Here is a 12517-nt window from a genome sequence, read left to right as displayed (position 1 = left end):
TAGGTTTGTGTCATAAAATCAGTAAGTGACAGAATTGGGATTTACATCTAGGACTTTCTGGGGCTAAAGTCCAAAATGCAAGTATTGGTGCTGCTCCCACAAAACCCCGAACTGATGCATACCTGTGATGATGTAACTTTGGATGCGATACAGTTGACAACAGACCTCTAGAGCCCAGAGCTGCCCAGCTACAAGGTTCGCCCAGTCATCCGTGAAACTTCTCAAGGGTGCCACCTCACATTTCACGTGTGTTCATTTTTATTCTCCATTTAATAGCATTACGGTAGATCTCACTGTATTAGAATTAGCTAGAGAGCAAGAGTCACTTTCAGAATAAAATGTCAGCATATGTTGGGAAAGAGAATGAAGGAAATGGTTTATATTTATTTGAGAAGGTAAACATCCCCAAAAGAAAAAGGGGAAATGATTCTCATTCTTCCGTTCAAGGGGCCAGAGTGCAGCTCTCACTCCAGCAGGAGACCAGTGAGGGGATTTTTGAGGTTCATCAGCCCAGAGCCAGTCTCCAGTTAACTGGGCTCCTCATTTCTTCTCCAGCCTGAGTAGGGGCCCTTAATGAGCCAGAGGAGGGACCAACCAGCAGGAAGTGGGTCCCCAGGTCCTTGCAGCCTCAGCCAGCAGGAGGGGCTGCCCCACAGTTAGGGCTCCTCGTTGCCCTGCCCCACCCCTGCCCCTGGGCTCTGCCACAAACAGCTGGGCAGGGGGGCTGTTGCCACTCCCTCCAGGCCTGCTGCAGCCCCAGGAAGAAAGAACCACAGTGCTGTGTCAAGGCTAGAGAGATTCTGGGGAAGCTATGGCTTTAAAAGAGGCCACATGCAGGGAGAGCAGGTGGGTGGGGGAACAATGGGAATTGGAATCTGAGGTGAAAGGGCTTTGGGTCAAGCTTTGGGCTTGCATCTTTCACTTACAACCTGAAAGCCAGGGGAGGGCATGAGCCATTATGTCAGAGGCTGAGTTCTCAAGGAAGGCCTGGGGGACAGGGGATCAGATACCCTTGCTAAGTGTCAGGCTGTCTCTGCAGGCAGACAGCCTCTGCTTCCTACACCCCACAAACTCGGTAGTGGAGACTTGAGGAAAATAAAGGACAACAGTGTGGATCACCAAAATACATCTCAACTGGCCACAGCCTTGCTGTCTCCCCGGACTTGGCCCCAAGAGCCAGCTCTGCCCAGGGCAGGGTGCGCCTTTCCCAGTGTCAGCATCTGGCTCACGGCTTTGCTATGCATTTGTTTCTGGGCAGGCTGTCTTAAGCAGTGACTAAGCCTGAAAGTCATAAAACTTGATAATAAACCTGTCAGTGAAGCTGTCAGCTGGGCCTGGATGTAGAACCTGGGTGTCTTCTGTGGCCTGGCAAGGCCTCTTGCTTCCAGCTCCTTCGAGGGTCCTAGGTAGCCCCTGCCTGAAACCTGCATAGCTCCCCAGGTCCTTTCTGCTGGGCTGGGAGCACCCAGCTCTACCACAGTTTCAACATCAGGGCTGAGCCTGTGTAGGAAGAAGGGCCAAGATCAGTGTGACCTGAAGAATTTCACTCAGGCAATCTCTGAAGCCCTTTTTGAATCCATGAGCAAGAAGCCCTGGGATTTAATGATGGGGACAGTCTCTCTGGGGAATCTTCCTCCCAGTGGTGGTATTTACACAGATTGGCCACATAACCAAGAATCCAAAGAGACTGATCCCATCTCAGCTCAGTCCTGTGACTTGGGCAGGAAGCATCAGCTCTCCAAGCCTGAATTTTCCTTAGCTATAAAATGGGAATGACAACACCATTTGTCCTGCCTGCCCCCGAGGCATCTGGCAGGGCCACATGGAATACTGTACTCAGAGGATTTGGAAAAGTGCAACGTGACACAAAACAATGAAGAATAGCAGGTCTTGAGTTCAACCCAACAGACCTTTACCAAATACCAGCTTTGTGCCAGGCAATGTGTGGGCACCAGAGATGCAGAGACGAGCGAGAGAGAGACAGTTCCTGCCCTCTCTGGGCTCAGCACACTGCAGGATTCTTGGAAGAGACAAAAATATGTATATCAATAGTAACACTAACCAGCATTAATAATAGCTTCACTCACTGAGTGCTTACTATGGCCCAAGCTTGAACTAAGTGAAGTCTTTTAAATGACTAGGTGAGCTGGGCATTGTTATTTCCAGAAGACTCCATGGGATGAAGTCATTTACCCCTGGTCACTTAGCTGAGAAGAGCAGAGATTTCAAAACGTCTCCTCTCCAGGAATGCAGCTTCTTCTACATTTTCTAGCATGCTCATGTGCTCATGTGTGTTGTCGGTTTGCTCTGTGGGATTTCTGTGAGTAGAATGCAGCAGCACAATCTTAGCTCACAGCAACCTTTGCCTCCCAGGCTCAAGCAGTCTTCCTGCCTCAGCCTCCCAAGTAGCAGAGACTACAGGCACGTGCCATCATGCCAGACTAATTTGTGTTTGGTTGGTTTTTTTTTTTAGTAGAGATGAGGTTTCACCATGTTGCCCAAGCTAGCCTCAAACTCCTGGGCTCAAGTGGTCCTCCTGCCTCAGCCTCCCAAAGTACTGGGATTACAGGCATGAGCCACTGTGCCTGGCCTCATGTTTTATATCATGTTTCCTTTTGCAGCCTTTAGCAGCCGAACTAAAGAGCTCTGTGCTTTGTTGTGTCAGTAGTTGAGAGAGATGTGTGGATAAGCCTCACCTCTGCTGTTGCGTGTCCTTGTTCATAGCACACCACCAGCAGTAGAAGGAAAGCCCTCCCGGGCATTCTCCCCCAGCCAGCTCCTTGAACTTGGACTCGTCATGAAGCTCTCTGCTCTCCAGCTCACTCATCTGCACAGAGAAGGATTTGGATGAGGTAATCCCCAGAGGGTCTTCCCTACTCTAAAAGCCTGTGCCTCTCTACATAAACATCTCCCATTTGGACAAAGATGGGGGAGGATTTGCATTACTTGTCCCAGCTCAGCTTCAAATCAGCTGTGTGACATTGGGACAGTCACTTATCCCATCTGGGCTTCAATTTCCCCATCCATGAACAGGGAACAAAATGCTATTACTCTCCCACCTCACAGGCTTGTAGTGAGGATTACATAAGACAGAGGCCATGAAAACAGTTTGAAACTGCTCTAACGCCGTGGGGATGAGTCATGACTACTACCTAACTAGTTATCACTGACAGAGGTAGAGAGATGGCCCCGGAAGGTGACTAGAAGGAAGGAGAGCCCTACCTGAGGACCTCGGCTTCCCTCTACACAGAGCTCCACCATGCAGAGGAGGACAGACTTCCCTGTGTCAACATCAGGACCCTACTGGAAGTTGTTCCTATTATACCATTAGTTGTTTTCATTACTCTAATAGCTGACAATCATTTCATGCTTACTCTATCTGTGCCAGGCACTCAGCCAAATGTTCTGTGTTACTACAGCCGTTCGAGGTCAAATCAAACAAATCTTGGTCATTGAAACATTCTCTTTTAGTCAAAATAGGTCAAAAGAGTTGATGGGAGGTGTCAAGGTTAAGAACATGAGGCAGAAAAACAGGGTTCCAATCCAGTCTAAACTGTTAGTAGCCAACATGGCCTTAAACATCGTAACTTTCTAAGCCTCAGCTTACCCATCTGCAAAATGAATGAAGAGAAAGCTACTAATCTTGAAGAGATACTGTGAGCATTTCATTAGGTTGTGCTCGTGCCAGGTGTTAGGAAAGGGAGTTCCATGAAGGTAGAGTTGGGGGTCCATGTGCTGCTGGGAGGGGAGAAGGCAGGGGTCAGGGTGTGATGAGCAGAGTCAGGCAAGGTGGTAATGGGCAGCTAGGGGCAGAACAAGCCCTAAACCCTGTCAGCTCAGGAAACGCAGGCGGGATGGGCAGGGTGGACGGGAGTCTCCCTTCCCCCAGGAAGCCCCGCAGACCAGGAGTTTCCTCTGCAGACACATTCCCAGGCTATCCTCCTGTCCTCCCGCCCTCTCACCTCCTCCCTCTCTTCTTTCCAAACTCCAGGATCCAGGGGAATCTTACGATTCCAACAAACCTGCCTCAATGACGTCATATCAGGCTGCCCTGCCCCAGGGAGGGACGGGCAGTGACCAGAACCACCATCAGAGAGGGAGGAACCAGAACCCAGCTGCTCATGGAAAAACACACATCTTCTGGGGGGAGGAGCCCAGAGGGTGGTTCTGTAAGTGAGGCTTCTCTCTGAGAGGCCCTGGCAGTTGCAGCCCCAGCCCTTAAAACCTGGAATTGGCTTTGTGTCCTCAGTCAGCCAGAGGGGTGGGGGGCCAGCCCTGAGGAGTTGATTCGGGACATCTAAAGCTGGGCCTGGGGATATGTGTGCAACACAGTGCCCAGGCTGTTTCTGTTCGGCATTTGCCACAGGGCTTCCAGAAGGAAGCTGGGGCATAAAGGAAGTTATTGAAACCCACATGTCCTAGACTTTGAAAAGTGACCTCATTTAGGACCCTTTTGCCATAATTACTTTGGCCTCCTTTCTGCTGCTCAATGGACCTGAGCCAATAGCCATCAGAGTGAGGGAACGGAGGGTGACATGGCAGCACCTTCTCCACCCAGAGCTGCCAGCAGGGCTTAGGGACCAGGGGGAGACAGGTGGCTCCTTCTAGCTTATCTACATATAATGAACTCATAAATCAGCCGGCTATTCTTCTCCCCGCCTAGCTGGCCTCTGTGCCCTGGGTGACTTGTCTGCTGACCCCAAGCTGGCTGGTACTCAGGAAGGCAAGCTTGGGGTGGTGCCCAGGAGTCTTGACTGGTCCAGCCTGGAGGTGACCCCACGGAGCGCCCTCCTGCTCACGTGGACCTATCTCCCCACACAGGTGAGAAGCTTCCCTTTCAAGCTGGCATTCAGAAGTGGTCACAGCATTCCCCAGCCCAACCTTCTACTTATTCAAAAACAAAGAGACTAGCCCATGCCAGGCATCCTTTTCCTGCTGTGGAACCACAGGCAAGTTCTCCCACTGCTTACTGTGACCTGGGGAGAAGAGTGACATCTGCTGAAGGTTTTCATGAACATTAAATGAGAAGATGCTGCATGGTGAAGCCTTTGTCCCCTTGGTTTCCTATGGCATCCCCTTTCCTCCTGCTCCCTCCCAGCTCCTCCCCTCCTGAATTGTTTCCAGACCCTCCCCAGGACAAGGCTGCCCTCAGCCCTCCCAGCAGAGCTAAGCCGCTGCTCTGGGAGCTACTCCCACTTCTTAGAGGGCTCTGTGCCTAGCATAGGTTGGCTTGTTTTTACCTGTTGGAATCAGATGATGGTGGGGATTGGGAGGATTCGCTTCCTCTGGGCTTTGGCCCCCAGAAAGGTGGAGGGACTCTCCCACAACACAGACATTTCAGCTCTGGCTCTAAACAAATGTCCAGGGAAAACATCATTCAGTCAGTCGGCAAACTCTGAATGGGATCCTGCTGCTCAGAAGGCTCAAGGAATACAGAGATAAGCCCTTTACTCAAAGGGCTCTTCAGGGCCAGGGGAGACACATCCCTGGAGCCCCAAAATAAAGGGCTGCCACTGCAGGGATTTGGCACCTCAAACTCAACTGTGCCAAAGGGAAAGTTAAGCTTGAGAATGGAGTCACCAACACTGCCTTCCTTTTCTTCCCAAACAGATAGCTGTAATTTCACAACCTGGAGTCATAGCCTTGTTTCCTCTACTCCCTACTCTCACATGTTGACTATTTATTTATTTATTTGTTTAAGACTGTCTCACTCTGTTGCCCAGGCTGGAGTGCAGTGGAGTGATCTCGGCTCACTGCAACCTCTGCCTCCTGGGTTCAAGTGATTCTCTGCCTCAGCCTCCCAAGTAGTTGGGATTACAGGCATGTGCCACTACACCTGGCTAATTTTTCTATTTTTAGTAGAGACAGGAGTTCCTAAAAATAGAAAAATTAGCCAGGTGTAGTGGCACATGCCTGGCTATTTTTACTGGTATATTTTTAGTAGAGACAGGAACTCCTTTCACCATGTTGGCCAGGCTGGTCTGGAACTCCTGACCTCAGATGATCCACCTGCCTTGGTTTCCCAAAGTTCTGGGATTGCAGGCGTGAGTCACCATGCCCTGCCCATATTTACTTTATCTTATGTAAAATGTAGATTTATTGAGCCCAAGACAAGGCATAATTGACTTTTTCCTCTACTTTCTCTTTTCACATGTAAAATGTAGATTTACTGAGGCTCATTAGAGCCTCACAAGAGTATCTGTCTGCCCCACTACCCACCTTCCCTCCTTTCCCCACCCTCTCCTGCTTGTTCTTTCTCCTTTAAATATTAAGTTCCCAAAAATCACAGGTCACAGATGCTCCTGTGATTTGTGTCCCCACCCCCACCCCTCTGTGGGTCCTTAATCTTGGCTAAATAAATCTCTAACTGATTGAGACACCTACATTAGTCACTTTTGGGTTTACAGAAGTCTTCATGGGTGCAGCTGGGGCCCAAAGGGGGGAGTGGGTGTCCCTGCATGGGGTAAAGGGCCAGGACTGGATTCCTGAGTAGACGTCTTCATTTTAAGAACTGGAAGATGAGTTCAGGGTAAATAAGTGGTGCCAGCAGTGGCCCAGAGGCACGACGCACATTTGGGAAACCACAGGGTATTCTGTGTGGCAGAGCAGAGGGGCAGGCAGATGAGCAGCTACCCGGAGTACTCAGGGGAGCAGGTTCCAGAGGACTTGCGGGTGTTCTGGCCTGGGGAGAGCCCGGGACTCAGGGACAGGACATGAGCAGACTCATCACTCATGCAGCACAAACCAGAGGGGAGGCTGTGGCTCCGAGGCTGGAATGCAGTGACTGGAGGAGGCCTGGCCTGGCAAGTCACTGTGTTCAGCTGCCTGTCTCCATGCCACTTTTTCCAGGGTAAAAATTCACTTATCAAAAAGTAGAGACCAATTAATATTTCTTCCAGTATTGCAAGAGAACTTTAAAGGACCACCCCACACCCTTCCACACACACAAACATCTACACACACAGGCACACTCGGGCACTTATGCAGAGAGTCACACAGTGACCCCAGACACCAGCCTTGCACCTTCCACAGTCTGCGAGTCCCAGGCCACCTCTCTCGGCCCAGCACATGCAGCTTCTCCAGGTGGCAATTCAGGGCCTTGCTGAGGACTCCTCCAGTGAGGACACCTCCAGGCAGCTCCATGGGCAACAGAACACTCATTTTCAGAGTCACTTCTTTTTAGCTCCATGAGCCAGCTTTGAGGGCAGCACTTTCCATCTTCCCAAATCACTAGGATCCAAAAGAAAATGACAAGAAAACTAAATTCACCCTCCTGGAAAAATGGAAAACTCTGAGCACTTTGCTTCTTTTCTGTTGCATCTAATTCCATTGTTCTTAGGCTCAAGGGCATTTAAGAATCACTTGTGTTTGTTAAATGCCAATCTCAGGTCTCACCTCCTGATGTGCCAGCTCTGTAGGTCAGTGTAGAGCTCAAGGATTGGCATTTTCAAGGTGCCAAGATGCTCAGAGACCGTACTTTGAGAACACAGAGGCTGAGGCGCCATTGTCTCCCTCTCTCACTTTCTCCTTTTCTGTGGGACCTTGGCTAGTCATTGCATCATCGAAGCCATCACAATAAGCAGGAAAGAAGTTTTCTAACTGTGCTGACTTCACAGAACTCCTGCCTCCCTGAGCAGGGAGAGCTAGGGCTGGCAGTTGTTGCTGGCTGCCTACCCCACAGCCATCCCCTTCCGCGTTCCATGCTGCTATGCTCTTTCTTGCTGAATAGAACCCCCATTCTGTTCAGGAATCAAGGACTATGTGTTCCACAGCAGCCTGAGCCCCAGTCATAGCCCCCGCCCCAGGGAGGAATCTTGATTGGCAAGGCAAGAGGTAGGTCTGACTCCCTGAAATGTCCTGATCCCAGAGGTGAGCAAAGTCACAAATTCAAGGAGTTCCTAATACTTCCCCTAGTACTACAGCTGAAGCCCTTTCCCCAGCCAGTGCAGCCTCTGGCATCTAAGGCTGATCCCAGCAGAGGACACCAGTGGCTGGAAATGTCTGCCTCGTCCCCCTAGGGTTCCAGCCTTTAATTTGGCTTTACTTGCTTTACTGCTCACTATGGCTGGCTCTGAGGGGTAGGTTTAGAGCCCAGGAAGTCAGTATGTCCATGTTTTCCTTTAATCACATCTGGCTGACCTGGTTGCAATGAAAATGTGCTCTCTGAAATACTGTTTTTCCCTTAAAATAAAGGTAGGGATTGGCAGATCAAAAGAGCCTTCCAGGACTTGCCTGCAGCCAGAACATCCTGGGTCAAGACAGGTGGAGGAAGAAGTCGTGCCCAGTCCTTGGGTTTTTTCCATGTCCCTTCTTGCTTCCAAACCCCGGCTTTGGTACCTGCAGCCTGAACCCACTGGTATGGCTCAGCTCTGTCCCCACCAAAATCTCATCTTGAATTCTCATGTGTTGTGGGAAGGACCAGGTAGGAGGTAATTGAATCATGGGGTGAGGTCTTTCTTGTGCTATTCTTATGATAGTAAGTGTCATAAGATCTATAGTTATTATAAGGGGGAGTCCCCCTGTATAAGCTCTCTCTTTGCCTGCTGCCATCCATGTAAGACATGACTTGCTCCTCCTTGCCTTCTGCCATGACTGTGAGGCTCCCCCACCCATGTGAAACTGTTAGTCCAATTAAACCTCTTTCTTTGGTAAATTTCCCAGTCTTGGGTATGTCTTGATCAACAGCATGAAAACAGACTAATACACCTACCCTTGCCCTTTCATGTCTTGTTTCTTCTGTCCATGGGGCTTATTCAGAGGCTGCATTCATACCCTCACTTCAAATCCAGTCTGGGGGCAGAGCCTGAGTAAAGCCACAAGTTGCCACTATTTGACTCTTTTCTGTACTATTCATGGTCTTCCTCTGACACTGTTTCTACTATTGCCTTTTTAAAAGATCTAATAAGCGATTCTTAGATATGCAAAAGCGGTATAAAATATAACATAATTCATAGCTGTATGCCCACCATTCAGCTTAAGAAACAGAGCATTTACCAACGAGGTGGAAGCAGATCCATTCTCTTCCGCCTCCTCAAAATCAACTGAATCTTGTGCCTATCATATGTATTAAGTTTGACTACAAATAACAGAAAACCCAAAACAGTTACTCAAGCGAGCTAGAAGTTTATTGAGCCTTGTAAGAGAGAGCTGGAGGGAAGCACTTTAGGGCTGCTGTGGGAGCTCCACAGTCTCCAGGACCAGCTGTCCATGAGCCGCCACCCACAGCATCATTTCCACCTCCTGGACCAAGGGAGCTGCCGCTCCACCCATCTCATCTACTTCAAGTCGGCAAAAAAGAGAAATGAAGGGAAGAAGGGCATGTCACCTGCCTTAAGGTAACTTATTGAAAGGTGTACACTATGCTTTCCTTAAATCCTATTGGCTAGAACTTATCACAAGGCCACACCCAGTTGTGGGAGAAGCTAGAAGATGTCATTTTTATTCCAACTGGGTATGTGAAAAGGAGAGTGAAATTGGGAGAACCCTGGTAGTCCCTGCCACACCATAGTCTTAACCAATATGGTGATATAGGACCTTAAATTGCTGAATATGTCGCTTTTTAATTTTTTAAATTTGATTTGTTTGAGATGGAGTTTCACTCTTGTTGCCCAGGCTGGAGTGCAATGGCTTGATCTTGGTTTACTGCAACCTCAACCTCCTCATTTCAAGTGATTCTCCTGCCTCAGCCTCCTGACTAGCTAGGATTATAGGCATGCACCACCATGCCGGCTAATTCTGTGTTTTTAGTAGAGACAGGTTTCACCATGTTGGCCAGGCTGATCTCAAACTCCTGACCTCAGGAGATCTTCCCACTTCAGCCTCCCGAAGGGCTGGGATTACAAGCATGAGCCACCATGCCCAGCCAGATGTTGCTTTTTTAAAAGAAATTTTTAGTATATGTCCAAAAAAAAGGATATAGCTAATAGAGCTCAATGAAATCTCATACACAAATCATGATATAGACTGTAACCAACACTCCAGAAAGGCCGCCTCATGCCGAACAAGAGTCTGATTAGAAAATAAAATCCCAGATTAGTAGCTGTCTCATTCCATGTTGGTTCATGAGAATTTAGTTTATATCACTCCTTGCTCTTAGAAGACTACGTTTCCAGTTTCTTGTAATACTGTTAAGTCTTTCTCCTGATGAACAAACTGAAATTTAAGGTGAATTTCCCTTCAGAAAAATCCTGATCCACAGTGGGTTTTATCCATGGATTTAGTTATATGCTCCGTGAAATAAACAGAGATGGCATTTATTGTGTGCCTGTTGTGTCAGCTTCTGTGCCAAATGAAGGTGTTGCTTTTGAAAATTTACAAGCAGTGGAAACACTGCTTTTCCTGTTCCTGGATCTGTCACTGACTGGGGCTGTGTGATGTCATTGAACCTGAAGTCACTTAAGCTGGCTCTGCCTTCACTTTCTCACCTGCCAAATGGGGATAATAAAGTGATGATTAAAAGAGGAAAATGTTGCCAATGTGGTTTATAACTATGAAGCTTGGGCCTGGCACAGTGGCTCAAACCTGTATTCCCAGCCCTTTGGGAGGCCAAGGTAAGTGGATCACCTGAGGTCAGGAGTTCAAACCAGCCTGACCAACATGGTGAAACCCTGTCTCTACTAAAAATACAAAATTAGTCAGGTGTGGTAGTGCATGCCTGTAGTCCCAGCTACTCGGGAGGCTGAGGCAGGAGAATCAGTTGAACCCTGGAGGCAGAAGTGTAAATGAGCTGAGATTGTGCCACTGCACTCCAGCCTGGGCACAAGAGTAAAACTCCATCTTAAAAATAAATAAATAGCTCAGCGTAGATATTGCTTCCTTCCACTTAGGAGGCCAGGTTTTTGACCGAGCTCTAACTATACAATATGTCTTTCCACTGAGCTTGCCACCTGGCTCCTAAGCACCGTGAAGGCAGAGGCCACCCCCACCTCCCATCCCTGAGCTGATGACAGAGTGAGCACTGAGACACATTCGATGAATGGAGCCAAGGGCTGGCTGTGTTTCCTTTTTCAACTGGATCTGAGTCATGCCCACCCCCCTTTTCCTGCCATTAAAAACACAAACACTCAGGCTGTCTGTGTGTTTTAATTTTTGCTGCCTTCCTCCCTTCCTTTCATTCTCTTTTCATACTTGCCAGCCCACATATATTTAGCTCTTTCCATCTTTCTTCATAAATCATTCCTACAAGTCAAGTTCCTGAAAATGTTTCTCCTGAAATCCCTCCAAACAGTATTTGAAACACTTACCTCCTGATAAATGCATCATGGACAATTTGGCCTGTCACTGCCGCCTTAGTGCCAGGAGAAAGACAATAAGGAAACTGGGGTGCAGGCTCTGGCACTCCATATGGGGTGCTTGGCCCCCTGCAACTTCCACCTCCCAGGCTCAAGTGATTCTCCTGCCTCAGCCTCCCAAGTAGCTGGAAGTACAGGCGTGTGCCACCAAAACCGACTAATTTTTTAGTAGAGATGGGGTTTCTCCATGTTAGCCAAGCTGGTCTCAAGCTCCTGACCTTGTGATTCACCCACCTCAGCCTCTCAAAGCCATGAACCACCACGCCCTACCTGTATCCCTTTTCTTTTAAAGATGCTGATGGCCAAGTGTGGTGGCTCACGCCTATAATCCTAGCACTTTGGGAGGCTAAGGCAGGCAAATCACTTGAGGTCAGGAGTTCAAGGCCAGCCTGGCCAACATGGTGAAACCCCATATCTACTAAAAATACAAAAATTAACCAGGCATGGCAGTGCATGCCTGTAATCCCAGCTACTCAAGAGGCTGAGGCAGGAAAATTGTTTGAACCCGGGAGGTGGAGGTTGCAGTGAGCTGAGATCACACCATTGCACTGTGGCCTGGGGGACAAGAGCAAAACTCTGTCTCAAAATAAAATGAAATAAAATAAGAAAAAAAAAAGATGCTGAAATAGCACTGAAAGGCCTGGGGTGTCGTTTACTTGATGGTCTTCACAATGAAGGAATCATCTGGTGGTGAAGGGTCTGGGCTCTGACATCTGAAAGTCTGAGTTAAAATCCTGGCTTGGTCACTCATTTGTTGTAGAATCTTTGCCACATTACGTGACTTCTCTGTGTCTCAACATCCTCAGCTGTAAAATGGGAATGAGCGTCTACCTCATGGACAGTTACAAGAATTATATGAGTTCATTCATATCAAGTTCTTAGCATGTTGTCTGGGACGTGGTAAGTGCTCAACAGATTCTAGCTTGTTGAAGGGTTTTTTCCTGGGGTTTCCCCAGTCTCCATCCTTTTCATCATTATTACAATAACCCTTCTTTTATGCTAGATGCCCATACAACTCGAGTTTTAAAATAACAACATTTTCTACCTTTCCTTGCAGCCAGAGGTAGTCATGTGACACAGTGCTTGCCAGGGAGATGACAGCTAGAATCATGAATAGTGCACCCAGAAAAGCTTCTTAAAGGGAGCAGACTGAATTGCCATGTTCCTGTCTGCCTTTCTCCCTTTCCTCCTTTTTCTATTTAGAATGTGAATGTGATGTCTGGAGC

General features: G+C 48.4%; 2 long non-coding RNA genes across 2 annotated transcripts; one reads left to right on the top strand and one right to left on the bottom strand.

The window, feature by feature from the left end:
• Positions 1 to 2006: 2006 nt before the first annotated feature.
• Positions 2007 to 7264, bottom strand: LOC118146134 (uncharacterized). The gene is made up of 4 exons (XR_004731588.3): positions 7024 to 7264; positions 5241 to 5349; positions 2697 to 2827; positions 2007 to 2318 (listed from the first exon to the last, which is right to left on the bottom strand). It is a non-coding gene; the product is annotated as an uncharacterized LOC118146134 (long non-coding RNA).
• Positions 7265 to 7634: 370 nt separating this feature from the next.
• Positions 7635 to 8653, top strand: LOC118146133 (uncharacterized). Its single transcript, XR_008475271.2, has 2 exons — positions 7635 to 7837; positions 8198 to 8653. It is a non-coding gene; the product is annotated as an uncharacterized LOC118146133 (long non-coding RNA).
• The last annotated feature ends 3864 nt before the right edge of the window (positions 8654 to 12517 follow it).

The sequence above is a fragment of the Callithrix jacchus genome, chromosome 12 (assembly GCF_049354715.1).
Source record: "Callithrix jacchus isolate 240 chromosome 12, calJac240_pri, whole genome shotgun sequence".
Taxonomy (NCBI): domain Eukaryota; kingdom Metazoa; phylum Chordata; class Mammalia; order Primates; family Cebidae; genus Callithrix; species Callithrix jacchus.
Note: the sequence above shows the minus strand (reverse complement) of the source record. Positions and strands in the feature narration are given on the sequence as shown.